A 27,758-nucleotide genomic window follows, 5' to 3' on the forward strand; every position below is an offset into this window, starting at 1 on the left:
TCGACCAATCAAGGTTAGGTGGAAACTTGTGGTGGACAGCAGACATATACAACTACCATCATAGGTTGAATTTATTGCTGGACAGGCCATGAAGGAACAGGTGCCTCATTGGAAGCCATCTCACCTTGGTCTGCACAAGCAAATAAGGTCACCGGTGATGTACCTTACAGCTGTCTTTGAGTGCAAACAGGTTACATCTACCAAGGCCAATCACTAGGCCTTCCAGACATGTGTCTGCAATTCCAGAGGCAACACACATATCTGCTCTGTAGTGGTGGTCAATAACACCACATACACATATGCCATAGATATAGGCAACCGGCTGCAGACCTGTGACATGTAGACATCACCACCCTGTACCCCCATAGGTACATATGTGCATGTACAGCACCTGCCTCCCTCCCCTCATGATCACACAGCAGGTCTGTAATGTACTCTTAAAGGCAACACATAGAGGTCTCCATAGCCTGGCTTCCCTTTCTGGCTACATCCTATATGAACACATCCATTCTGCAGTGTAGTCTACAGCAGCCTGAGCACCAGTGTCATCCCATCTGCACAGAGGACAGACAGGAAGTAGATAGGAAACAGGTTATGCATTAGCATGAATGTTCTGAAGAATAGAAGTCTGAAACTGAAATGTATGCCATTACTACATGACAGCAGTCCTCAATGGCATGGCCAAAAAACACAGTACTCTACAGTAAATATAATAATATGATATTAATATTCAATAGGAGATACATAAAAACATACAGCTCAAGCACCAAAAACAGAATAGTGTAGTACTCAGAGTCCCAGCTTTGCATACAGGAGTGCATGGTTTGAGTACTACAAAAGGCAATTTAATTTTACATTGAAAAGCAGTGTTAAAAGTACTAATTTAATAGTACAATATGTTTAAATTATTTTTGTCAACCATGGTAGTGTAGCTGGTGTAACATGGAAGTGTGAGTGCATATAACATGTGATACCACCCATGTATTCACAAGTGTCCTATACAGTATAGTCACACACCTTGCTACTATAATGACAGCACATTGAAGCATGTTATGTAAAGGAAATCATATACACTTACTAAATGAAGTCATTACTCTGCTATTTTATGGCTGAAATGTGAGTAATGGTTACCAGTGCTCAGCTATGCTTAACAGGTTTAAGCATTGTTCATACATGAATGCTAACCAGCAGTTAGTTCAGCTAAGCAGATTTGCACACTGGTAAGCGTTGCTAAGGGAAGCCTACATGGTGTAAGTGCCTATTTGTTTAACCATGTATTAGCATCACTTAGTATTGCACAAACCCCCTTAAAGCCGCTGTGCTCTAAAATCCCTACAATGCCTTAATCACTCTGTCTCCAATAGCCCTTGTTCTTCCCAACAACAAAATAAACAGCCCTTGCAGGTCTTGAACCCAGGAACCTGTATACCATAGCCACAGCAATTTACCACTAAGCCATAGGACTTTCTAATGTTTTTTTCAAACATATCATGCATTAAAGCCAGTTTACTTTAGGGAAGAAACACTGTGGAATCAGGAATGATTCCTATTTACAAATATATATATATATATATATATATATATATATATATATATATATATATATAAATGAAAAGAAACATATACATATATAGAGAGATAGTTATGTATGGAAATACATATGTATGTATAACAATATATAGATATATTAGCAATTAATACTGAGGTATATATATATATATATATATATATATATATATATATATATATATATATATATATATATATATATATATATATATATATATATATATATATATACATATATATATATATATATATATATCCATACAGGTATGGGGATACAGATGGGCGGCTACAGTGGTGCAGCGGTTAGCATTGCCGCCTAACAGCAAGAGGTTCTCTGGTTCGATTCTCGGCTGGGGTACCTTCTGTGCGGAGTCTGCATGTCCTCCCTGTGGTCATGTGGGTTATCCTCTGGGTGCTCCGGTTTCCTCCCACATCCCAAAGACATGCAGTAGGTGGATTGGACACTGTAAATTGGCCCTAGGTGTGAGTGTGTGCATGTGTATGCCTTCTGTGGAAGGTTGGGTGCCGGGCTGGCAACTTGACACCGTAAAACAGATAGATGATCCGCTGTGGTGACCCCTAACCGGGAAAAGCTGAAAGAAGAAGAAGTATGGGGATTCAGATATATGTAAGGGAACATATAAAAATGAACTCACAAATATACAAACATATATATATTATTTCTCTTTAACATGCAGCGATGTCATAGCCCAGAACACCTTAGTACAAGGAGTCTGGACCAAGCCAGACAAAGTGGGGTGAAAGGGGTATGGAAATAGGGACACATTGGATATAATTGGGTAGATAAACTGCAGAAGTTGCTGCAATAACACTGTCTGTCCTAACATATGCTGAATGCAATATCAGATTCTAAGAAATCAATTGCCTGTCATTATGTAGTGAGTACATTCCACACATCATCCCACTGAATTGCCAGCAATACACATCATCTGTCTATCTGTCATGGGGACGAGACCAAATATATGACCCAGACAACTGTATGTCCTATGAACACCTGGAGGGTTGAGACCTATGAGGACAGCTATGTAACATTAGGGAAACTACACTGAGCTGACAAGCATGTCACCAAGTAACATCCAAACTACAGTTAGGACAACACATCACTACCCCAAAGCAGCTTTGAGGAATTACATATGCATTAGCTACTACAGCACACAATACAGGAATGGAACTGTACTGACAAAAAGACAGCGGTGTGAAAGTGCATACACACAAACAATTGCACCATAGTCACAGCTATGTACCATTAAGCCTACCAAATACTACAGTATAATGGCTGTGTGGACAGATATAGCCTCAGTGACAGTCACATGATACCCCTACATATACTGTGTCAGGTCACAGTGTAGCTGGAATTGTGGGATGTTATGGGACATGTTTCAAAATGCCCATACAAACATATACTGCTGATAGACCACCCATAACTGGAGCAGCATGCACAGTTGGATACAAAATGACCCATGCCACTGACATCTGCCTACCCTCCCCTACACAGTCCAACTAATAAGTACACAGTATGCGGCTACAAAATCATGATAGGCCATACACAATGGTCAGATATAGACCAACCTTTTAGCAAAACAACTAAAATGACTGAAGAGAGTAAACAGAAAAACAACCAGCCAATAATCCACACATATTTAATATACTCTGACATCTCAGCCAAAGCCTTCAAGTATTAAAACATTACAAAACATACTTGCCTTAAATACAAGAAGCAATTAACACTTAAGTACATATTTAAATAAACAGCCTCCAATTACACTCCTCATTCAACCCCCTAGGGGCTAAAGTATCAAATTTTAAAATGTAAATTGATTCTTTACATAACAATTGTTCTATTATAAGTGTTTTATCAAACTGAGAAATAGACCATTTCCAAAACAGTGCCTTGTAGCCAACTACTGTCAACATGGTGAAATGTATTAAAATGTACAGACATAGAACCTTCTTCTTTCATATTAGTAATAGCTCTCACATGTTCTAACAGCCTAATTTAAAAACACTTCTTACTCTTCCCCACATAAACTTTGTTACAAGGGCATCTAAGGGCGTTGTCTATACACCAATCTCTTGACTGTGCAGGGTTCAACATGTTGTCCAGACTTTGCCCTCATATTTATGGCTCTTACCCCACAACATGTGTGGGATGCCACAACATCACTGGGATGATAGCAGGAATGGCAACACTAAATAATGACAGACCATACCTATCAACCTCTTACTGCATGACATCTGGACAAAGCCTGACATAATTGGGGGACAGTGGACCAAAAACAGAGCCATACTTGAAATATTGCTGTTATACACTGAGAAATTTGCTGGTGTTACAGAGTTTGCTGTAACATATCTTTTCTGAGGTATATGAAGTGAGAAACACAAATGGATGTTGACTGCAATCACCAGAGTATGCTACTAATTTGCCCAGGACAACACCTGTCTGGGGAACAGACCAAAAATAAGAGGCAAACCTCTGGCCATTATGTGGATAGACCTACAGTTGAGAGCTATGCAGCCACATAACTTTGTCAGACTGAAATCCATGCAGAACTAGTATGTTCGGACAAACCCTGTTAAACTAGCAGCATTCAAACCATATAACAGCAATACTCACATTCTGCCCCTAGGTCTTGAAACTTCTCCACCATTTAGTTGGCCTGTCTCCACAAGTCTTGTTGTAAGAGGTATTCCCACCTTCTGTCTGTAACACTGTAGCTCACAGACCTCCAGGATGTCTTCCTCATAGGCAAGGTAAAGGGCCAACGGCCACATGAATCATTATAGGAGTGTGTTGCCATGACATTGGCTATTGGAATAACTACATAGCTGCTCTGCATGTAATTAGCAAGTGGGGAACACCAATTGGTGCACAGGGCATCACCTGGTCATGAGCATTACCTACAAAAGTCAACCTGCCACCTATTCAAACCAACTCTATACCTGTATGAGAGAGAGAGAGAGAGAGAGAGAGAGAGAGAAGAAAGACTGCAAGTCAGGATACCAAACCTGAAGATAGCACCCAATCTACTTTCCAAAAAAAAGGTATGTGAAAGAAGTAAGCATGTAATTGAATGCAGTAGGTGGTCTGTAATAATGGGAAATAGGAAGTTGAAAGAATATGTCTCAACAAGACTTGCTGTACTGATGTACTGCTGAACAGCACCTATGGCCATAGCATATGGCTCTGTCTGCAGTGACCTAGATCACAGGTCTGACCCCTGACTCACCACAGGAAAAGACAGCTGACATATAACAACTACTGGAGTGTCTGTCAAAGACTACTGACTGTGCCACTGCTAGCCAGCTACTGGGATGTTGTACATATACATTTGTTACCTGTGAATATAACTATGATACATATGTTTGTCTTGTAAATCTAAGAGACCATGTGCATAGTAAAGTACTGTTGCAGAAGTGTGTGTTGAACTGCATGTGATATAGTGAGATCATACCATTCAACTGTACAGTGTTCCGCTGGACAATAAGCACATGTGTGCCTCATATCTGTAGTCACTTACACGTAGAGTTGTGTTATGACAGGAATACCATTGGTAAGTCTGTGAACAATAACATCGTAACATAATAGCTTAGTTATGAATGTTATACATCCTCCAGATTATCACTGTGATGGCAAAGCCTACTGTGCAATTAACTTACTTACGTATTAATAATACGGTGTCAATATTGATGTGCCTTTGCCACTCATTTATGTGTGCCATTGTCCAGATGCCCTGCCATAACAGGTTGAGTGGTCTGACTGAGCAGCAAGGCTGTAAATACAGTGTGCCATACTAACATAGAACAGAGATGTATACCAAGTATCACCTGAGCACATGTATGTATGCGTATGTTTAGCTGGAAGCCACAAAACAACTGATGTGGGTTGTAAGCAGTCAGGTAAATAAGTTGTGCATGTTGTACATGTGTGTAATATAAGTTTCAGGGCATAAAACAGACATAAATGTCTACAGCTACTGGTTGTTACTTTGCCTTGAAACTGATATGGGTACTAGAATAAGCATGATTATCAGGTTGTAATTGGAGAAATGTACAACTGTGTTATGACCCTCTGTCCATGCGAACCACAAACAGTTAAATGAACACCTACATACAGTGGATATCAACAGTGTACACACTCCTGTTGAAATCCCAGGTTTGTGTGCTATACAAAAATGAGACCACAGAAGATCATTGCAAAACGTTTCCCACCTTGAATGTGACCCATAACCTGTACAATTCTTTTGAAAAACAAAGAAATGTGTTAGGGGAGAAAATATAAAAGATAAAAAATGTACTATAAGTTGGTTGCATACATGTGCACACACTTAAACTAATACTTTGTTGACACACCTCTTATAATCACAGCATTCCATCTTCTTGGGTACACATATGCCATCAATTAAAGAAACTCTGATTAACCCCAAATAATGTTCCCAGTTGTCTGCTACAGCAAAAGCCATGTTTTGCAGAGAGCTTACAAAGCATCAAAGGGATCTCATTGTGGAAAGGTATCAGTCAGGAGAAGAGTAGGAAAACTGTCCACAACATTGGATATACCATGGAATACAGTGCAGACAGTCATCAAACAGTGAAGAAGATATGGGACAACAGTGATGCTGCAAACACCTGGACGTCCATCCAAAATGGATGAAATTACAAGATGACAACTGGCCATTGAGGCTGCTAGAGGACCTACAGCAACACTGAAGGAGCTGCAGGAATGCCTGGCAAGTACTGGGTGTGTACCACATGTGCCAACAATCTTCCATATTCCTGATATGTCTGGCCTATGGGGTAGGGTTGCAAAATGGAAGCCTTTTCTTACACAGAAAAATGTCCAGGGCCGGACAAACATTGCCAAACACTACATCAAGTCTCCCAAAAGCATGTTTGACAATGTGTCATGGTCTGATGAGACCAAGGTTGAACCTTTGGCCCACAATTCCAGAAGGTATGTTTGGCCCAAAACAACACTTTGCATCACCAAAAGAGCACCATCTCCCCTGTGAAGCATGCTGATGGCAATATCATTCTTTGGGTTTACTTTTCTTAAGCTGGAACTGGGCCTTTAGTCAAGGTGGAGGGAATTATGAACAGTTCCAAATACCAATCATTTTTGTCCCATAACCTTCAGTCATCTGCTAGAAAGCTGAAAATGAAGAGGGATTTTACCTGTCAACATGACAATGACCCCAAGCATACATCCAAATCAACAAAAGAATGGCTTCACCAGGTGAAAATTATAGTTTGGGAATGTGCCAGCCAGTGCCCAGACCTACATCCAATAGAAAATCTGTGGGTTGACCTGAATAGGGCTGTGCACAAGAGATGCCCTCACAAACTGACATATTTGTAGTGCTATTGCAAGGAAGAGTGGGCAACTATTGCCAAGTAAAGATGTGCCATGATGATAGACTCTGACCCAAGATGACTGAATTCTGTAATTATCTCAATAGATGCTTCCACAAAGTATTAGTTTAAGGGTGTGCACACTCATGCAACCATGTTATTGTACTGATTTTAATTTGCATATGTTTTCCCATAACAGATTGTTATGTTTTCAATTGAATATGCTATCATCACATTAAAGGTGGAAATTGTTTTGAAATTAGTTATTGTGGTGTCATGTTATGATACCATAAAGACCAGGCATTGTAACAGGGGCGTGTACACTTTTATATCCACTATAGGTGTATGGACTCAGCAATACCTGACCTGTAAAACCTGCCTCCACCAAGGTAGAGTAATCCCCCTTTAGTGGAGAGCATCACACCTCATATAGACATGCCATGGGTATAGGCAACCTACATCAGACAGGGTAGGTGTGAACATCACCCCCCTGTCTCCCCCAATCTTTGTAGGGGAATATGCACATCAACCGCACCCCTCCCCTCATCAACGGTGAGCTGGTACATATTGCCTACTGAAAGGCAACAACAGCAAGTCTCCATGGGGACTGATAACATCCCTGTCTGCATCCTACATGAACTCAGGCACGTGCTCAAAGTTCCATCACACACTGTAGTTAAACACAGCCTTGTCACCATCCACACCCCATCCACATGGAAGATGGCCACTGTCATCCCTCTACAAAGAAAAGAATGGGGAATAGAGGATTATGCAATTAATTGTCCATCATTGGGGAGGGATATGACACATCAGGGCTAGGAGTGCAATGTAAGCTGATATTGTGCTGATAGATTAGAGGGGTATGGTGTAGTTCTGAGTGGTGGCAACAAATATGCACTGTTGATGTGCAATTTCTGTCCATACTGTTGACAACTGTATGAGGTGCTATGATGTGTTTCCCTGTTTATGTCTTCCAGGTGGTATGCAGCATCCTAGGCTTCTACTGTATTCAGAGGCTGAGACAGCTATCATAATAGAAACCATCATCCATAACCATGGAATCATGTTTGGCTGTGCCCAACAACATCTGTTGGAGAGGACCACCCTGTGAAATGACCTAGTCCACAGGGTAAACGATGTCGGCCTACATGCACAAACCTATGAGCAGATCCGGCATCATGCAACCAACCTACACACAATGCCAGGTGAAGGGTGGCTGCCGTAGCCAGTGAACGCTTAGCTACAGGTGGGGGACCAGTTATGCAGGCCCCACTGACACCCACTGAGGACTCCTCACCAACCTTGGGGCACCCACCACAACCATACAACAGGCTCCAGAATCCAGCATTGTGAAGGTGGGTGGCACCCACACAATGGACAAGGACTGTGCAGGTAAGGCCCCAGTGCACATTATTAGAGTACTGTAGCATTCATAGTTGTATTTGTAGAGTATCTAGATGCATATGTTAGAAAAGATAGCAGTTGTGGACGGGGTTTTGTAATGCACAGAAGTGCGCATCTATGGTGATGGGCAGCATATTTTTTAGTATTGGGGGTTGTACTGTTAATGTGCAGAAATGCTACTTCCACCCTGTACCAAGGCCACATGTGAGTCTGCTGACAGAACCTCTCTCCCACAACAATTTAGGTCTCTCTGGTCTACAAGTGGGACAGCAGCCTCTAGCTGGTGAGTATGGAATTGTTTTTGAATGCAGCATTGTGGTCTCATTTTATATAATGCAAGAGCATGGCATGTTAACAGGGGTGTGTACACTTATCATATCCATGTTAAGCTTAGAAGGTTGTTGGTGTAACAGGATTTATTTGAAAAGACATTCACTGCTGGTGATGAGGTCTGCAAATCAAATGCAGTCATTAATTAGTGACATCAATACTCATGTCATCAAAGTTATGTGTCAGACAAACACATAGGTGTTGTAAGGAACAGAGCAAACATATGTGCCAGACATCTACACATTCTTCAATGATTTGTACAGTTGTGAGATATGGTATATAGTAGTTGCCACTGTGCTATACAGGTGAACAGCAATAATGTGTACATGGGTCCAGTGTGTGCTAGGGGAATGGACGTCACCTACTAACAGTACTCATGCATCTCAGAGATATATATTGTTAGTAACAATGACTAAGAATGGCTGCAATGCATGATGTTGAGGGCTGTGTGTCATGCATGTCACCTTTTGGGTAATGTGAGGTCTGTGTAATAGCTTTGTGCCACTTCACCTGTAAGTGTCTGTGTGTGTGTGTCTGTGGCAGCCAAACATAATGCACAGGTATTAATTTACATATATTATCTTCCCCTCACAGGTGGCAAAGGGGGTCAGAATCCCTCCTGCTTGGAAACTGTGAGTCTCTGCAGACTCTGACAATGATGATAGGCATAGTGAGGCACAGGTGGGGTTGTTAGGGGCTGAATCTGTGCCATTGGTTGGCATCCTACTGTTGTCTACCCCATCCCCACACACAGTCACAATGCCCACACATACCCCATCACCACTGGCCATAGATAATGGACAGTTGGTGGGTGGTGGCATGGAACAGGCAAGTGTGGTGACTATGGCAAGTGTGTATGTAGACACCAGCCATAGCCAGATAACAGGCAAGGTCCCACACAGGCAGATGGATAGGGGTGCTTGAAGGAGGACTGCTGCCTGTCAAGCCCCTGTCATGTGTCACAGCAGGTGTCACCAAATACATGTTTTGGACCATCATAGAGGCATAGACACGTAATGAACATAACACCAGACAGATTCTCAGGGTCATGAATGCAACTCTTTCTGCTATGCGTGATAACATCCAGGATCTTGTTGATGACCACCATTATTATGTTGAGGTCATGGATAGATGGTTGGATGAGATGGTTGCAATCCTCAACCGTGGAATATCTGTGTTAGAGCATATGGTGTGAGTTGGCCATTGGCCATGTGGATGTAGGACAGCACCACGAACAGCTGAGGGTCCACGTGGCCATGCAACTTCTCACCCACATAGTGGCAGTACCAGCAACATGACTGCAGGGGGGGTTGCTGTCCATGCCACAATGCAGCAGGATATGGGCACATGGTCCTAGCTAGTCCCAACAGGAGCATGGATCCAGCAGACAGCAGTCACCATTGGGGAGTAGTACTGCATCTGGCCTTGGGCCTGGTGGTGCTAGTGGGTCCCCTTGTAGGCCCAGTTCCCATGTCCATGGGCAGAGATGGTGAACTGTACACCCTGTCTTGTACGGTCCACAGCTGTCCAACAAACAGTTGTGTAGGGCAGCCACATGGCATGACTGTGGGCATCCATACACACATACATCACCATCACAGCCAGATCACCTCCAGACTTACAAACACCACATCTGCACAGCCCATTTAATGAACACCCCCCCAAACACAAATGCATGATGTCAACCTAATGGCCCAGCCTAGGACTCTGGCAAACCCACACCACACCCTGTGTATATGATGATACCTGTGCCACATCCCTGTCATCCATATCTTTGATTCAGGGACATGCTAATATGGTTCTGATGCACAGGGTGAATTTAGTACAGTTTAGCAATGTAATGCTGTGTAAAGTGTGGTCAGCCAGCATGTTTACTGGTTACACATCAGAGTGTGTAGCTGTCCAGCCATGATGCATTATTGTTGTTATTAATGCCGACTGAATATGGTCTCCATAATGTATTCTGTTTATGTTCTAGGTGTCTGTGTGTCAGCAGGATGTGGCCCTGCAGGCATTATCTACAAGGATTATAGCAGTGTGGTAATACATTGAGTGTGTCATATCCAGGATACAGCTGCACACAATTAATAGGTATGTATAACAGTTATTGCATGTAACACATAGCTTATAGAGTTGAGGGGTGTATACAGGTAAGTGTATGGTGGCTGACATCAACAGCTCTTGTACAGTGGACAATGGTAAGTATAGTGGGTGGAACACACCTCAAATTTGTAAATCCCACACACCAAGAGGTTTTTGTGTTGACCCAACACACAGAGAATACTGTTCACACACACACACACACACACACACACACACACACACACACACACACACACACACACACACGCACACACGCACACACACACACACACACACACACACTCACAATTACCACTGTTGGGTTTGAAATCCCTACTCATCTAGTCAGTGGTAGTACAGTATTAGGTAGTTATCACAAGTGGCAGAGAGCTCATAGTGTGCTGAGTTTCCAAAGAACATGTATAGTAAGTAACATCACATGCCATTGTAAGGTATGGCAATGGGTGGTGTAGTGGGTGTGCAGGTTTGATAATAATGTCATGCACAAGTGTACACATTCCCAATCACTGCTATACACAACAATGCACACACAAGTGTGCCAGTACTGTGAATAGGAGCCCTGCCTCTCTAGCTGCTCATTCCATACTGTTATATAGCTGTTGCACACAGCACAGGGCTTATAGGTCTGCAGAGTGTGTACAGATACCTCTATTGTTGATGTAAAAAGTGGCCCTCATAGTGTGGAACGTAGGATGTGTGCTAGGAGTACAATGGCCTACACACACACACACACACACACACACACACACACACACACACACACACACACACACACACACACACACACACATTTGCCAGGACTTTGATTAGAACCTCTACCTATTTAGTTATTGCTACTGAAGTTTTAGGCATTTATTGCATGTGGCATGGAGCTTGTAGAGTGAAGTGTGTTTCACAGTTCTTCTAAGGTGAACAACATCACCAGGCCTTGTACAGTATATCAATGGGAGATGTACTGGGTGAGAATGGACTCAAAATACTCTATCTACAGAAATATACACAATGACAACACAGATACAGTCATACACACATTTGCCAGACCTGAGGTTAGCAGTTCTGCCTATCTTGTCAGTCAGTCCATACTGTTACTTAGTCCCTGCACACAGCATTGCCCTTATTGGGCTGAAGAGTGTCATCAGATACATCTACAGTTGATGGAGACAGTGGGCCTCATACAATTGACCTTAAGACATGTACTGGGAGTACCACAGTCTAAAAATGTAAAACCCATACCCCCATTGGATATAGTACTCACTCAAACACAGGATACTGTTCTCACTTACACACAGTCACACATTTGCCTGGACTGAGGTAAGAACCACTCCTATCTAGCTATTGCTACTACAGTGATATACATTTATCACACATGCCATGGAGTTGGTAGGGTGCAGACTGTTCCATGTCTCTTCTAAGCTGAGCAACATCACCAACCCTTGTAAAGTATGGTAATGTGCAGTGTACTGGGAGAGGGAGGCCTCAAAACGATGTCTTCTACACATATACACACTTACACTTGCACGCACATACACACACACACACACATACTCACATTTGCCAGGACTCAGATTGGAACCCCAACCTATGTAGTTATTGGTACTATAGTGTTATGCAGTTAACACAAGCACCAGGTAGCCTATAGGCTGAAGAGTGTTGCAAGGTACCTTTAAAGTGAATAACATCACCAGCCCTCGCAAAGTATGGCAATGGGGGGTGTAGTGGGTGAGAAGGGCAACAAAGTCCTTTCACCTACAAGTTTACACACTCACAAACACTTGTATACACAGTAATGTAAACACACACGTTTGCCAGTACTGAGATTCATAAGATCATGTGTTCATAGGTGCATACCAGGCTAATGGGCATGGAGCCATGACAAGCCTAGTCCATGGGAGTACCCTGGCATCATGCCACCTGACATTTGTTCCCAGTCGTCTATTAACTATTGCCACTTGAGTGATGCCCAGGGTGACAGTTAAATTCCCAATCCACTCATCCAGATTTCTCTTAAAGAGGGCCAGTGAGGTGCTCTGATTGACATGTATGCAACATATATTGCATAACATGGCCACTCGCTGGCTTATGGACCTGACCCCAGCATGTTCTGTTCATTGCGGTAATGAGGTTGAGGTATCCATGGTGTGTGGTGCATACAGATTGAAGTTTCACTAGATATGGCATTCCTAACACAGCTGGCCAGACATGGAATTGTCAGTCAAACAGGGATTTCCTGTAAGTAGCCAAGATTTGGTCGAGAATACTTGGAGGTATTGGAGTCTGTCCATATAGGACAGTTGTTTAAGGGCTAGTGTTCTATTTGGGAGGTACACTTCCAGCCTCCACAGTTGTTGCAGGTGTCTAGTGAGCTACATGACAAATGGGCCATTGTACCTGATGGTTGGCCTAATGAAGGGAGAGTAGAGGGAGACATTGACCTCTTCCTTTCTGGATGAAACAACCTTAGTTATGAGATGTGCATAGAAGGCATTTCTGTTCACTCTGTCCACAGTAGCAATTTGGTGGTCATAAATGTGTTCTCAGGCCTGTTATAAGGACGTCTGTGTCCACTGGACTACCAGAAATGCTACATTGATTCCACAGGGGATAGCAACAAATTTCTTTCCATTCAGCCTAAGGCCAGTGTTCTGACAACAGTCAGAGGTCTCAGTGGGGACTTTATGCAAGATGCCAACATGATATGGGGATGTACACATAGCACCCACCTTGCAATTGTCTGCAAACATTGTCAGCCAGGGTCCCTTCATGTTGGGCTGGATATCAGAGGCATATATAACAAACATAAGGGGATCCAGGACCAGACCCTGTGGTAATCCACTAGCGACTGTTTGGCAGTCTGACATGGAGTCTGCTGCCTTCACACTGTGGGTTCCATGCATGAGTCAGTTTGCAACCCACCTAGTGACATAGGAGTTGATGCCTAGATGGGTGTGTTTGTCTATGATTCCTGAGTGGGGAATGGTATCAAAGGATTAGAAGCCCCACCTATCTTGTTTTTGAGTCCGTACTGTTACATAGTTATTTCATATGGCACACAGCTTATAGGGCTGCAGGGTGTCCATAGCTACCACTACAGTAGTTGACAACAGTGGGCCCTGTACAGTGGACATTTGGATGTGTACTGGGTGGACCACACAAAAAGTCTGCAAAACGCACCCCCCAATGGATATGATTCACAATGAAACACACACACACACACACACACACACACACACACACACACACACACACACACACACACACACACACACACACACACACACACACCCTTGCCAGGACTGAGATTCAAACTCCTACCTATCTAGTTATTGATACTACAGTGTTACACATTTATCACACACACACTTGCCAGGACTGAGATTCAAACCCCTACCTATCTAGTGATTGCTGCTACAGTGTTACACATTTATCACACATACACTTGACAGGGCTGAGATTCAACCCCCTACCTGTTTAGTTATTGCTACTGCAGTGTTACGCATTTATCACACACATAGACAAACTTGTTAGGACTGAGATTCAAACTCCTACCTATCTAGTTACCCTACTACAGTGTTATGCATTTATTGCACGTGCCATGGAGCTTATAGGTTGAAGGGCATCCTAACATACTTCTAAAGTGAGGGACATCAGCAGCCCTTGTAAAGTATAGCACTTTGAGATGTATTGATTGTGGATGGCCACAAAATACTTTAACCTACAGATATACACACACTCGCACACAAACAGATACACTTTTACATTTGCTAGTACTGCAGTTAGAACTCCTACTTAACTAGTTGCTTGCACTATAGTATTAAGCAGTTATCATAAGCACCACAGAGCTTATAGGGTTGAGGGCTGACCAAAGGGATCTTTAAAGGTGACTGACATCAGCAGGAGTGCTAAAGTAGGACAATGGGAAGTGTACTGAGTGTGAATGGCCTCAAAATCATTAACCTAAAAACACACACACGCACTCGTACACAAACAGACACACTTTTACATTTGCCAGGACGGAGCTTAGAACTCCTACCTAACTAGTTTGTTGCACTATAGTGTTACACAGTTATCATGAGCACCACAGAGCTTATAGGGCTGAGGGCTGATCAAAGAGATCTTTAAAGGTGACTGACAGCAGGAGTGCTGCAGTAGAGCAATGGTAAGTGTACTGAGTGTGAATGACCTCACAATCATTAATATACAAACAGACATACACACACACACATACACACACACACACACACACACACACACACACACACACACACACACACACACACACACACACACACACACACACACACACAGACACGCATACAAACAGACACACTTTTACATTTGTCATGATGGAGATTAGAACTTCTACCTAACTAGAATGTTATGCTACAGTACTATGCAGTTATCACAAGCACCACAGAGTTTATAGGGCTAAGGGCTGACCAAAGGGATCTTTAAAGGTGACTCACATCAGTAGGAGTGCTAAAGTAGGGAAATGGGAAGCATACTGAATGTGAAAGGCCTCAAAATCATTAACCTACAAACACACACACACACACACACACACACACACACACACACACACACAAACAGACAAATGTTTACATTTGCCAGGACTGAGATTCTAACTCTTACCCAACTAGTTTGTTCCACTATAGTATTATACAGTTATCACAAGCACCACAGAGCATATAGGGCTGAGGGCTGACCAAAGGGATCTTTAAAGGTGACTGACATCAGCAGGAGTGGTAAAGTAGGGAAATGGGAAGTGTACTGAGTGTGAATGGCCTCAAAATCATTAACCTACAAACACACACACTTGCACACACACACACACTTTTACCAGGATGGAGATTAGAACTTCTACCTAACTAGTTTGTTACACTACAGTACTACACAGTTATCGCAAGTGCCACAGAGCTTATAGGGCTGTGGGCTGACCAAAGGGATCTTTAAAGGTGACTCACATCAGTAGGTGTGCTAAAGTAGGGAAATGGGAAGTGTACTGAGTGTGAATGGCCTTAAAATCATTAACCTACAAACACACACACACACTCACACACAAACAGACAAACTTTTACATTTACCAGGACTGAGATTCTAACTCTTACCTAACTAGTTTGTTCCACTATAGTATTATACAGTTATCACAAGCACCACAGAGCGTTTAGGGCTGAGGGCTGATCAAAGGGATCTTTAAAGGTGACTGACATCAGCAGGAGTGCTAAAGTAGGGCAATGGGAAGTGTACTGAGTGTGAATGGCCTCAAAATCATTAACCTACAAACACACACACTTGCACACAGACACACTTTTACCAGGATTGAAATTAGACCTCCTACGTAACTAGTTTGTTGCACTATAATATTAAGTAGTTATCGCAAGTGCCACAGAGCTTATAGGGCTGAGGGCTGATCAAAGTGATCTTTAAAGGTGACTGACATCAGCAGGAGCACTAAAGTAGGGCAATGGGAAGTGTACTGAGTGTGAATGGCCTCAAAATTACAAACCTACAAACACACACAATCACACACAAACAGACACACTTTTACATTTGCCAGGACTGAGATTAGAACTCCTATATAAATAGTGGTACTATAGTGTCACACAGTTATCACATGCACCACAGAGCCTATAGGGCTGATTGCTAAAAAAAGGCATTTCTAAGGTGAATGGCATCAGCAAATCTTGTGATATAGGACAATGGGATGTGTACTGGGTGGGTATGGACTAAAACAGCAATTCCTGCACACACACACACACACACACACACACACACACACACACACACACACACACACACATTTGCCGGGACTGTGATTAGAACCCCTACATATCTACTATTTTTCTCTAGTATGTTATGTATTTATTGCATGCGCTATTGAGCTTACAGGACTGAAGCTCATCCAAAGGTACTTCTAAGGTGGCATACATCAGCAGATCTTCTAAAGTGGGACTATGGGATGTCTACTGGGTGGGAAAGGCCTCATAATGCAATTCTGTCTATCACTGGCTGTCTCTCTCTTCCCCGTGTCTATGTGTATGTATGCTTGACATGTTGTAGTATGTTGGCCATAGATATGTGTGTATGTATCACACACAACAGATGCAGATTTACCACATATGTGCCACCTACAGCTGGCTGTGGGTTTTCCTGACCAATGTGTGTGTGTGTGTGTGTGTGTGTGTGTGTGTGTGTGTGTGTGTGTGTGTGTGTGTGTTATTTGTGTGTGTGTGTGAAGACCAAAAGGTTTACATATTAGTGTGTGTGCACAGACATCTGCAAATTATAGATATCTATAGTCCACTGTGGTTTCAGACATTGGCTTCATTCTCTAAGTGTAGGAGCATGCACAGTATGACCTTCTATATTGAGTGTGGGAATCCATTCCAGGGAGAGCTGTACTCCAGTCCAGGGTGTTGTGTGCTACATCTATACTTTGCAACCTGTTTCTGCAAGATATCTGTAGATAGGTTGCCAATATGGGGACACAATGGGCCAAACATAGGGGGATACTGTAACAATGGTTCTTATTACTGTCTGTATTGCTTTTGCAACATGGTTGGTTTTAGCAGAGATTTTATGACATATGCAATGTGTGACACTGTACTGTATTGTGTCATCAACTACTGACAGATATCATTGGTTGATCACAGTTATTTTCCAGGGAAATACAAGAGGGATGATGCACAGACTAATATTCTGAAGAAAAAGCTAGACATTCTGGCACAATCCGGCCATTGTGGAGGGTTGGCTACAGCCAATTGACTGATGGAGCTGTGTAAATGGTCCAGCACCTTGGTGGTATGCTGGCTGAAGATCTCCTTGTTGTGCATTTTTCATCTTACCTGAAAGGTCATATCCTGGTGTAGGCATACCTCTCAACTCTACAGATTCTCCCAGGTTATTCAGAGCCATGCCTCATATATCTGGTTGGTTTCCCTTTACATTGTGGTTTACAAACAGGTTTGTTGTTATTCATTCAGGTGTTTGCAGTCAGGAGGAATTATGACCAGGCATTAGAGTTTCAGACTTCACACCCTTCATGACATCCATGCTTCTACACCCCCCTCTGTTTTTCTATCCTGTTCCTAACATTATGACAACAATATCTCAGAAGTTTCCCTATAGTTGGGCCTTTATCCCAGCAATATATATTTATGGCTTTGTCCACAGCTCTTGCTCTATGAGGCTGAGAGGCATGTTACTGGCATTTGGCAGCATGACCTTTCATTTGTTTTCTGTTTAAAGTATTAGGTTGTTAGTTTGGACCCCCATGACATTCCCTAAAATGGCACTATGGGTGAGGCATGGGCCTTTGCCAGAAGTGTGTAAGCCATGCAAGACTGATGCAGGACATCTGTAGCAGGGCAGTGCATTCTGTCACTCATATGTTCACAGACTGCAAGCCAGTGGATCCCCCTGGGCTGACAGTGGTAAGTGGGTCAGGTTTTCCTGGCAATCCTTTGTGTTTGTATTGATCCATCAGTCTGGTTGTCATCAGGGTGCTGTTTACAGCTAGGGACACACCTGCATGGGACACTGATTCAACACACTGCATCGTGTGACTTCCCATTCTCAGTGGGGTCATTCTGAAATCATTCCCAACAGCAAGGATCAGACCAATGTGATACCTGTGGCTGTTGGGGGGGGTTAACCTGAGTGCATGTGTCATATGGAAGCTTGTGGCACCTGCCTCACAGGTATAATTGTGACCTTCTCCTTGTCCCGCCTTGTGTGTGGACATCAGCAGTCTGTCATTATTTTGTAACTGTGGCTTTTGTGTCTGCCACTGATTGGCCAGACAACCAGTATTTTATGGTAGAGGGACAACAAATGTGATACTAACCTCTATACATTATTCCAAAGTTGTGTGCAGTTGAGAGTTATGATAGTCACTGTGTAGGGTACTTCCACCTGTGTACTGTATATGTGTATGGCTCCCTGTTCATGACGTGTCCATCTTTCCACCAGATATTGACATCTGGACAGTGTGTACAACTGCTAACGTAGGTGTAGCTGACAAGCAGATTAATTGGCACTGCAGTTCTTGGGACATGGCCCTGTCAACCACACTACTGTGCCTAGGTCACTGAGACACAACATCCAGGGGCACATGCTGACCACTTCCTGACAATATTAACACACACATACTTAGCAAATTGACCCCTGCATATTGTGGACATGCAGCGTATTATCATGTTGATTAGGCCATGCCTGGCAATGTGTGCTCCACTGATATTACTCTACAAACTTAAATGTTACTGCATTTCTATGTGGGGGACACACCTGACAACTTTACACATTTGCACTGACTGTGCTGGTATTTCACTTACTGTTTGCTTCCATTTAAGATTGTATTGTGCCCTATCTTTGCAGAATGGAGGCATACCAGTAGAGAACCCAGGTTAGATTGTAATGGCATGCATTTCAGTTTCAGACTTCATAACCTTCAGAACCATACTGCAACTGCCAGACCTGTTGTACTATGTCTGTGTAGGTCTATAGGGGGGATGTTCACCATTGATGGCATTTGTGGGCCTTTGCCAGACCTTTCCTTATGGTCATCTACACCTGTCCTGCTGGGTGAGGCTGGGGGTGGGTATGGGAACCCTCATTGATATCCATGTGTGTGACCTATGGCCACCCAGTTAGTTGGCCCCCCACCCCACATGTACTGCAGTGGGAGTTGTTACCTTGAGTACTACTGCCTAGCATGGTGACACCAGTATTTGTCATGGATTTCCTGCTGTCCCACATAGCTGTCAGTTGTCTGCTGCTATCCCATTCGGCCACCCAATTCCCTTGCTTGCTTGCTTCAATACCATAGATATACTATCAGACCATACTACGTCATTCATTCATTGTTAAGACAACTGACTTACCTTGTGCCTGAGTTGAGGGCTGACTATGTCATATGCATGCAGTACACTACCTATACATGGTATGGCACAGGTAGTGTCATGTTTGGCATCCCTTTTACTGTGTGTGAGAATCAGAGAGAGGTATCAGTCCCTGGGTCCCTACATTGTCAGTGTGTGCTACATGTTGCCTCTTTGCCAAGGCATGGGCATACTGGACATGCCTCAGTCTGCCCACAAGGCTGGCTCAGGAGGTTCCTCCTCTGAGTCCCTCTGTGCCTGTGGTGACCTTGGCATTGGTGGGGGGCTGTGTGGCCCTTCCCCATGCTGTTCCTGCTGCAGTTGTTTCCACAGGATCATATTGTGTATCATAGAATCATAGGATCATAGGTTAGTACTAGGCTAACTGCCCTTGCAAGCCATTTTAAGCCTAGCCAATTATCCCCTGTGAGATTCAAACCCTGTACATTGTGTTTGTAAGGCAAACACCTTAACCATTAGGCCATCCTCCCAACCCTGGCACATGCCACATGGCACATACTATGAACATGTGTGCAAGTGTGACTGAAAAGTACTGCAAGGCTCCATCGGATATGTCAGGGCAGCAGAACTGTGACTTGAGCATCCCATACACATGCTCTATAATGATCCTGGTTTTTGTGTGTGCCTCATTATGATGTTCTTGTGTGGGTGTGTGTACATTTCTGATGAGTGTCATCATCCACAGCTCCAGTGCATAGCCAGCATCCCCCACTAGACAGTCATATGGGACGTCCTCCCTGGCAAATCCCTGATACAGCTGTAAGGAATGCCAGATGTGGGAGTCGTGATAGCTTCCAGGCCTGTCAGCACACACATTCATGATTATACCCTGAGCATCGCACATGACCTGGCAGTTGATGAAGGGGAAGCCCTTACGGTTTATGCAGGTCCTACCCTGCTCACCAGGTAGTGCTTTGATGTGGATATGCGTGCAGTCTATAGCAGCCAGTACCTCCAGGTATTCCACTATATGGTGGGAGAGACATATATTGCTGGTCAACTCCCACAGGGGTGCGGGGAAAGTATATATGCTCACCAGCATGTGGTAGCATGGCATCCAGGAACTGGTGGAGTACCCTAGATGCTGATACTTGTGAGACCCTCATGATATCCCCAGTTGGCCTTTGGAAGTTACCTGTAGCTAGTACTCTTAAGGCTACACATACCTTGGTATCCACTGGGATGGGTTCCCCTCTGTTGGCTCTGGGTCTGAGGTGAGGCCGGCACAGCTCGATGATTTGTTGCAGAATGTTCCTGTCCACCCTGTAACACTCAACTATCACCAGCTCATGTAGCTCCTGGTAGGTTACCATGGGTCTGTACACTCTTCTCCTCCTCCTCGGTCTGGGATGATTGTCACCATTATCCTCCTCACCACCCTGAGCTTCTAGCACATACTGATGGATCAAAGCAATAGTAGCCCCTAACTTTTATCGTTGGTTTTGTCATTTTAAAATTCCCCCAAATGTGGACACCAGTGGTATAGTGTTTGTGGGAAAAACAGACTGAAAGGTGTTTGCATAGTTTATAGTAGTGTGCTGGGTTGCTGGCTGTGTAATTGGCTGATTCTGATGCATTCCACCTGCGGGCCAGCTATGGTAGTTCTCCTTGATTGCCTTCCTTCCCCTGTTTCCCTTTTATTTCCCTTTCCCATTTCTTCCCCTTTTAAGCCCTGATGCTCACTGCACATACCCGCTGCTCAAATGTAAATAGTTCTGTTTCCTGTTTTTTTTTTTTTTGATTTGTTTAAGACCTGGTGCATACCATGCGTACCCGTTTAGGCAATGTAAACACTGCTAGACAGCCTCAGACACACCCCCTTCCTTAGCTGTGCTTAGCTAAGGGCAAACATGGGCCGCAGAGCTTTAATGTGCTTACAGCAAGGATGACACATCCCCATTGATATCATCTGCTTTTCCTGCTTACACGATCATCTTAGAGCACCTACATGGTTAGGTGCAGTCTGACACTTAGAAGAAATTTGTGATTCAGTAAAATTCCCCTCATTTACATACCCCACTGCCTTACTTCATAGTTACTGGACTCACACTGAGCCTTTCCCCTTAGCAATTACTGTTCCTGGTATTGTTTTCATTCTGCATGCCATTGACTATAATGGAAAAATGCAGATTTCCCTGAAAATTGCTTTTTCACATTTTTTTTTTAAATTTTCGGCACTATCCCGCTGCCCTATGCTTAAACAGCCAAGATCAGCCAAAAATAAATAAATAAATAAAACTTTTAATTTTAAAAAACTAAACAAATTTCAATGCCAATGGCCATATATGTGGCCATTGGTATACCTAATAAGTAGAATACATGATTTATTTGGAGCTGTGATGCCTCCATTTTGTTATTTGCAGAAATGTAGTCGGCTAGTAGCCAAATACATTTCTGCAACCTACACTGTTCCTGCATGGACACTTGCCTGCTTGCTGAATCACCAATTGACCTCATTTGTATGGTTTTCACAAGCAAATGAGGTAATTAGCATTAGTCAGTGGTGTCCATGCAGGATCATTGTTAGAGTGCTCGTGCACGTCAGATCAACTGTTTGCTGGATCGCTCGGCGGCCATATTCCATGCAGGAATGACTACACTGTTCCTGCACGGATTTTTCAGCTTGATGAATCCTGGAACAATATAAACACTATTTCTTCTGGGATATAGGTCCCATTTATTGTGACTATTGACATACAGGGTTCTTATTTGATCTTCACTTTTAACAAAGCTCTAAGATAATTTCTCAGGTTTTGTGTGGGTGCTTTCCATTACCAGTTTCCTCCTTGCCATTTGACCTTTCAAACACATACGCAGCATTCACAAAATTCTTATTTATAGGTTTTCCTACTTCAGATTTTTTTTCTGTTCACAGCCATCCTTATTTAGATGACTGTTTTCTCTTTGAGAGCTTAATGTTTAGCAGTTCCAAAATCACTAACTTGTTTTCAGGTTATGTGCATTTCTGTATTTACAGGGAAGATTACAGTCTCCTTCTTCCAAGCCAAAGAGATTTCTGGGGTAATTTTTGGATACCAAATCCTCCATAACAACCATTAATCCTGTCAAGGGTTCATCACTTGCTCATGCAAGCCTGTTTGCCTTGTAAGTCTGATGTATCCAGGCAGGTGCCTGGTTTCCAGTAGAGATACATTACTACCATATGCATTCCAGTTTGTGCACCCCAATCCAATCTTACAACCTTAGAAAAAGATGAGCTGACCTATCTTTGCCATGCCTTTACCTTCATACCTGGCTCCTTCAGCACCCTGGCCATTAACTGTAACTGAACATGGGTTATCTGGATTGTAGTTAAGACTTCATCTCTATAGGCCATAGGGCCATCCTCCTCAGATCATTCAAATTAGCTATAATTTCATGGTCCCTTTAGATTGTCACAGTTAGCAAAACAGTAGTTTGATAAATTAATTCAGATTGAGGCAACCATTCTTTTCTACTTTGCTGTGATCATTTAACAACAATCAATTCAGCTGGACATGTTACTTTAAATTACTTATTGTTCAGCAAAACACCCAGTCAGGCTCTATGCTGAAAAATAGTGGAAAATGGGCAGAATACCTTTCTCGTGGTAATAGAAAAATCCTATCAGTTATCAGATATCTGCGTGTCTGTCATATAAATCATCCATCAGTCTGGTTGTCATCAGGGTGCTGTTTACAGCTAGGGACACACCTGCATGGGACACTGATTCAGCACACTACATCGTGTGACTTCCCATTCTCAGTGGGGTCATTCTGAAATCATTCCCAACAGCAGGGATCAGACCAGTGTGATACATGTGGCTGTTGGGGGGTTAACCTGAGTGCATGTGTCATATGGAAGCTTGTGGCACCTGCCTCACAGGTATAATTGTGACCTTCTCCTTGTCCCACCTTGTGTGTGGACATCAGCAGTCTGTCATTATTTTGTAACTGTGGCTTATCTGGATTGTAGTTACGACTTCATCTCTATAGGCCATAGGGCCATCCTCCTCAGATTATTCAAATTAGCTATAATTTCATGGTCCCTTTAGATTGTCACAGTTAACAAAACAGTAGTTTGATAAATTAATTCAGATTGAGGCAACCATTCTTTTCTACTTTGCTGTGATAATTTAACAACAATCAATTCAGCTGGACATGTTACTTTAAATTACTTATTGTTCAGCAAAATACCCAGTCAGGCTCTATGCTGAAAAATAGTGGAAAATGGGCAGAATACCTTTCTCATGGTAATAGAAAAATGTTATCAGTCATCAGATATCTGCTTGTCTGTCATATAAATCACCTACTTCTTCTGTTTATAATGGGTTCTCCTCCAAAACTAAGCATGCACGATAACTGTCTTTTTTGTCATTTGGAATTATGACCTGTTTGTTTTACTGCGGTGGTGGTGCTGAGGTAGCGTTGTCGCCTCACAGTTAGACATTGCCCGTTCGATTCTCAGTTAGAGCGTCTTCTGTGTGTCGACATGAGTGAACGGGCATTCCTTCGTTGAAGGTTGTGCATTAGGCCCGGCAAGCCAGCACGTAAAACTCTACGGCCAATCATTAGCGGACCAGAGTTCCGCTGTGGTGACCCCTAACTGGGAAAAGCTGAAAGACACAAAGGAATTATGACCTATTTTATGCATTTCCTCCAGCCTGTCTGATGCTAAAGCTGTTGATGAAGATAAGACGTGGAAACATGTGACTTATCCTCATTGTCCCATACTGAACAGAAGAGCCCTGCTTTGTCTTTCTAACACAAATGTTGGTAGCCCAAGCTGTAAATATGCCTCTTCACAACAAATAATTAACTCAAAAAGAAGGCTAAATTCTACCTACAAATCTAAACTGATAGCATGGAGGATTTCAAGTTGATAATAAACATGCTTCATCTCTCTTCAGGACATGTTACAGATTCCTTCCTATTTCTGAAAGTTAAGACTTGACTGCCTGATACTGGTCTCATAATGAAGTCATATAGTACTAATTTTGCTGATGAACATAGGGCAGTTGTGTAGGCATACATCACTGCTGTAGATGTTCAAATAATAGGCTAATTTTGCGGGACTGACCTCCTACTGCCATTTCCTCCATCTTGCACTTGATATGGGTCTGATGATCTTTTTATATAGTTGTGCACCAGTGTAGCTCACTGGTATGTTTTGTAATGTTGTTAATGTTAACCAATGGTGTCTTACTATGTTTTTATGAGTGTCCTTAGTCTCATAGGTGGTGGTATATAGTAGTGTTTTGGCAAAACTACATCTGCTATTTTACTCTTACATATCTTTATATAAGTTGTTATAGACTGTCAAACCACCTGTTTTTTTCTTGAGCATTTTTAGTGCATTATCTCTTTCTGACACTTTATTTAGGCACAGAAAAACAGACAAAATATGGCAAATGTTATTTGAGACTGCAAGCATGTGCCACAGGTGATGTCAAGCTGCTGATCAAAGTCAGGCAAGGGGTCAAATAATTGCCACTGACTATTTCCTACTCATTTAATGAATTACTGCAGCACAGCAGTGACACACACACACACACACACACACACACACACACACACACACACACACACACACACACACACACACTCACCAATAGAGCTCATGCACATACTAACTGCACATTTTATAGTTCATTGCCAGTTCTGCAGTTTCTACCCCTAGTGATCATGAGAGCATGCGAATACTTCCCTGGTGGACATATGGCCATGGACTATTAGGAATGAAGTTGCTTTTATGATACTAAATGTTTTTTTTATTTGATATTAATACAGCAGCAAAAGAGAAACATGTTAATGAGCTCACTTTGAACAAACAGAAAAAAAAACAATCACTATGTTGTTACTACTCTGTCACGGCAAACCTTCTCAACCAACTCCTACTTTTGCACTAAACTAATAACTACTTCTAATTTATCCATGCACATTTTTCTATTCTGTTAGATGGGAAGATTCAGTTGCAAAAGCTCTTTTTATCAGCAGACATCAGGGAGCAAAATCTCCAGTTGTACAGGCAGTTATCTAAAAGTGGCACGAACACCAATTATTCAAGTCAAGTCAGCCTGTATTATTATTTCAGTACTAAACTATTGCGTAAACATCAATCAGTACCAAGGGGAAAAAACAGTTTAATAGTTGAAAAGATATAGTGCATATGAAGATGAAGTGTATATTTTACAGCCTTTTAGATTCAATATAAAGCACTGGCATTTTGTGTTAAATCTCACTTGACTCACTTGATTTGACAGGAAAAGTGGAAATACTAGTTTCTGCAGCATTTTCATTTGTGACCATGTCATGCAAATGACGTAGATGATAAACTGACACCGAGTAGAAGAAGATAAAATAATTGCAGCACATAGCAGTTACAAAGGAGAGTATAAACAGCAGTGGATTTGAAGACACTTGCCATTCACAACTGTAAGAATGGAAATTTACATTGTAGATTTCCACACATATCAAGGCTGCATTTCTGGGACAGCTCATACCTGTAGTTGTTAACATGCAAAAATGGATTATGATTCAAAAGACAATTTGTGTTTCAGAATCAGAAAGCCATATTTTTGTCTTTGCTTTCCTTACAGACTGGAAGCAGGGGCCGGGTGTATGGACAGCAAAGCTCTCAGTCTCTTATTGCCAGAATCATGGACAAAGCCCCAAATTATCAGAGGCAAATCTCTCAGATCAAACACTTTTTAAACATTAGTGGTATTTTAAACCTTTAAAGGATGGCAAAATGAAAGAAGTTGAATTAGTATACATTTTTCAGAGGTCTGTAGCTTTAATGGTAGGCATTATTTGTTGACTACAGTTCACTGCCTTTTTGCAAACAAATATGATTTTAAGAGAGACAGAGCAAAATTTTGAGCTCATATCAGGGACACTTGAGAGGTGTGTTGGATAGTATGAAAGGCCACTGGGGCACAAATGGTTTCTGTTTTCCATGTGAATGTGTCATGATACAAATACCAACAAGACAAGATGTTTTGGGACAGTCACATGTCACATTAGTGTACTGGGTTATCATACTGACAGTTGCCATTTACCCCTCATTTTCTAATATTAAATCACACTATTTCCTAGTACTTCTACACTGTTTGTAAGCTCTCTCCGGCTTGCTTATTCTTATATTAGCTGTATAATCAAAATACTTCATAACTGTCTTATTTAAGCAGCATAGCAAAGATATATGGAGGGGGGCGTAAGGATACACTGCTGACATGAGTGTGGGATTCACAGGACTCTGCATTTTTTTAATTTATGCATACTTCTGTATTAAGAACAATCTGTGGCAGGGTAGATCCCTGTAGTGGAACTTTACCCTTTGTGCTGGCATTAGAATGTACACCCACCCGTGTAGTCTTTGAACAGAGAATGGTAATAACTCTTTCAAGTTACTTTAGTGAAATATTTCTTCATGTGACACTACCTTCTATCAGTTTGGTGCTAATAGCATGATCTTAAAAAGACTGCAGGCAGCAACACCTAAGTGATGAATTTTTAAACACATACAAGGTCACTACATTCTGCGGTGGTGCAGCAGTAGCGTTGTTGCCTCACAGCAAGAGGTTCTCCCGTTCGATTCTCGGGTTGAATGCGGGGAGTGCCTTCTGTGTGGAGTCTGCATGTCCTCCCCGTGGTTGGGTAGGCGTTCGAAAGACATGCGTAAATGGACATGCCTTTGTTGAAGGTTGAACGTCGAGCTGGCACCTCAGCATTCATCAAAATCTACTGCCAATCATTAGCGGACCGGAGTTCCGCTGTGATGACCACTAACCAGGAAAAGCCAAAAGACAACAACAACAAGGTAGCTGTGTTAACTATTGGAATATGACCTGTAATACCATCTTATAGTTTCTTTTTTCTACCTGTCATGCATTCTGAACCTCTAGTCTCATTTTCCCTTTAACTGCACCTAAGGAAGAGCACACACCAGTGTTTTCAAGGGGCATTATTTGCTCACACAGATAACGTTCCTCAATAGCCAGACATCCTTGTGAGCTCAATGCTTTCTACTAATTGCCCTTTTTTCCTCAAGTAATTTAGAACTTCTCTCTTAACAGCTAAATCTGCTTCAAGAATCTCTTCACTA

General features: G+C 42.5%; 1 protein-coding gene across 4 annotated transcripts in view; it reads left to right on the forward strand.

Moving 5' to 3' along the window:
• COPB2 (COPI coat complex subunit beta 2) overlaps positions 1-27,758 on the forward strand; it is a 1,357,654-nt gene that overhangs the window by 1,045,208 nt on the left and 284,688 nt on the right. The gene's annotated exons all lie outside the window — the stretch shown is intronic.

This window comes from Protopterus annectens, chromosome 4.part1 (genome assembly GCF_019279795.1).
Source record: "Protopterus annectens isolate FY-2018-M chromosome 4.part1, PAN1.0, whole genome shotgun sequence".
NCBI lineage: Eukaryota > Metazoa > Chordata > Ceratodontiformes > Protopteridae > Protopterus > Protopterus annectens.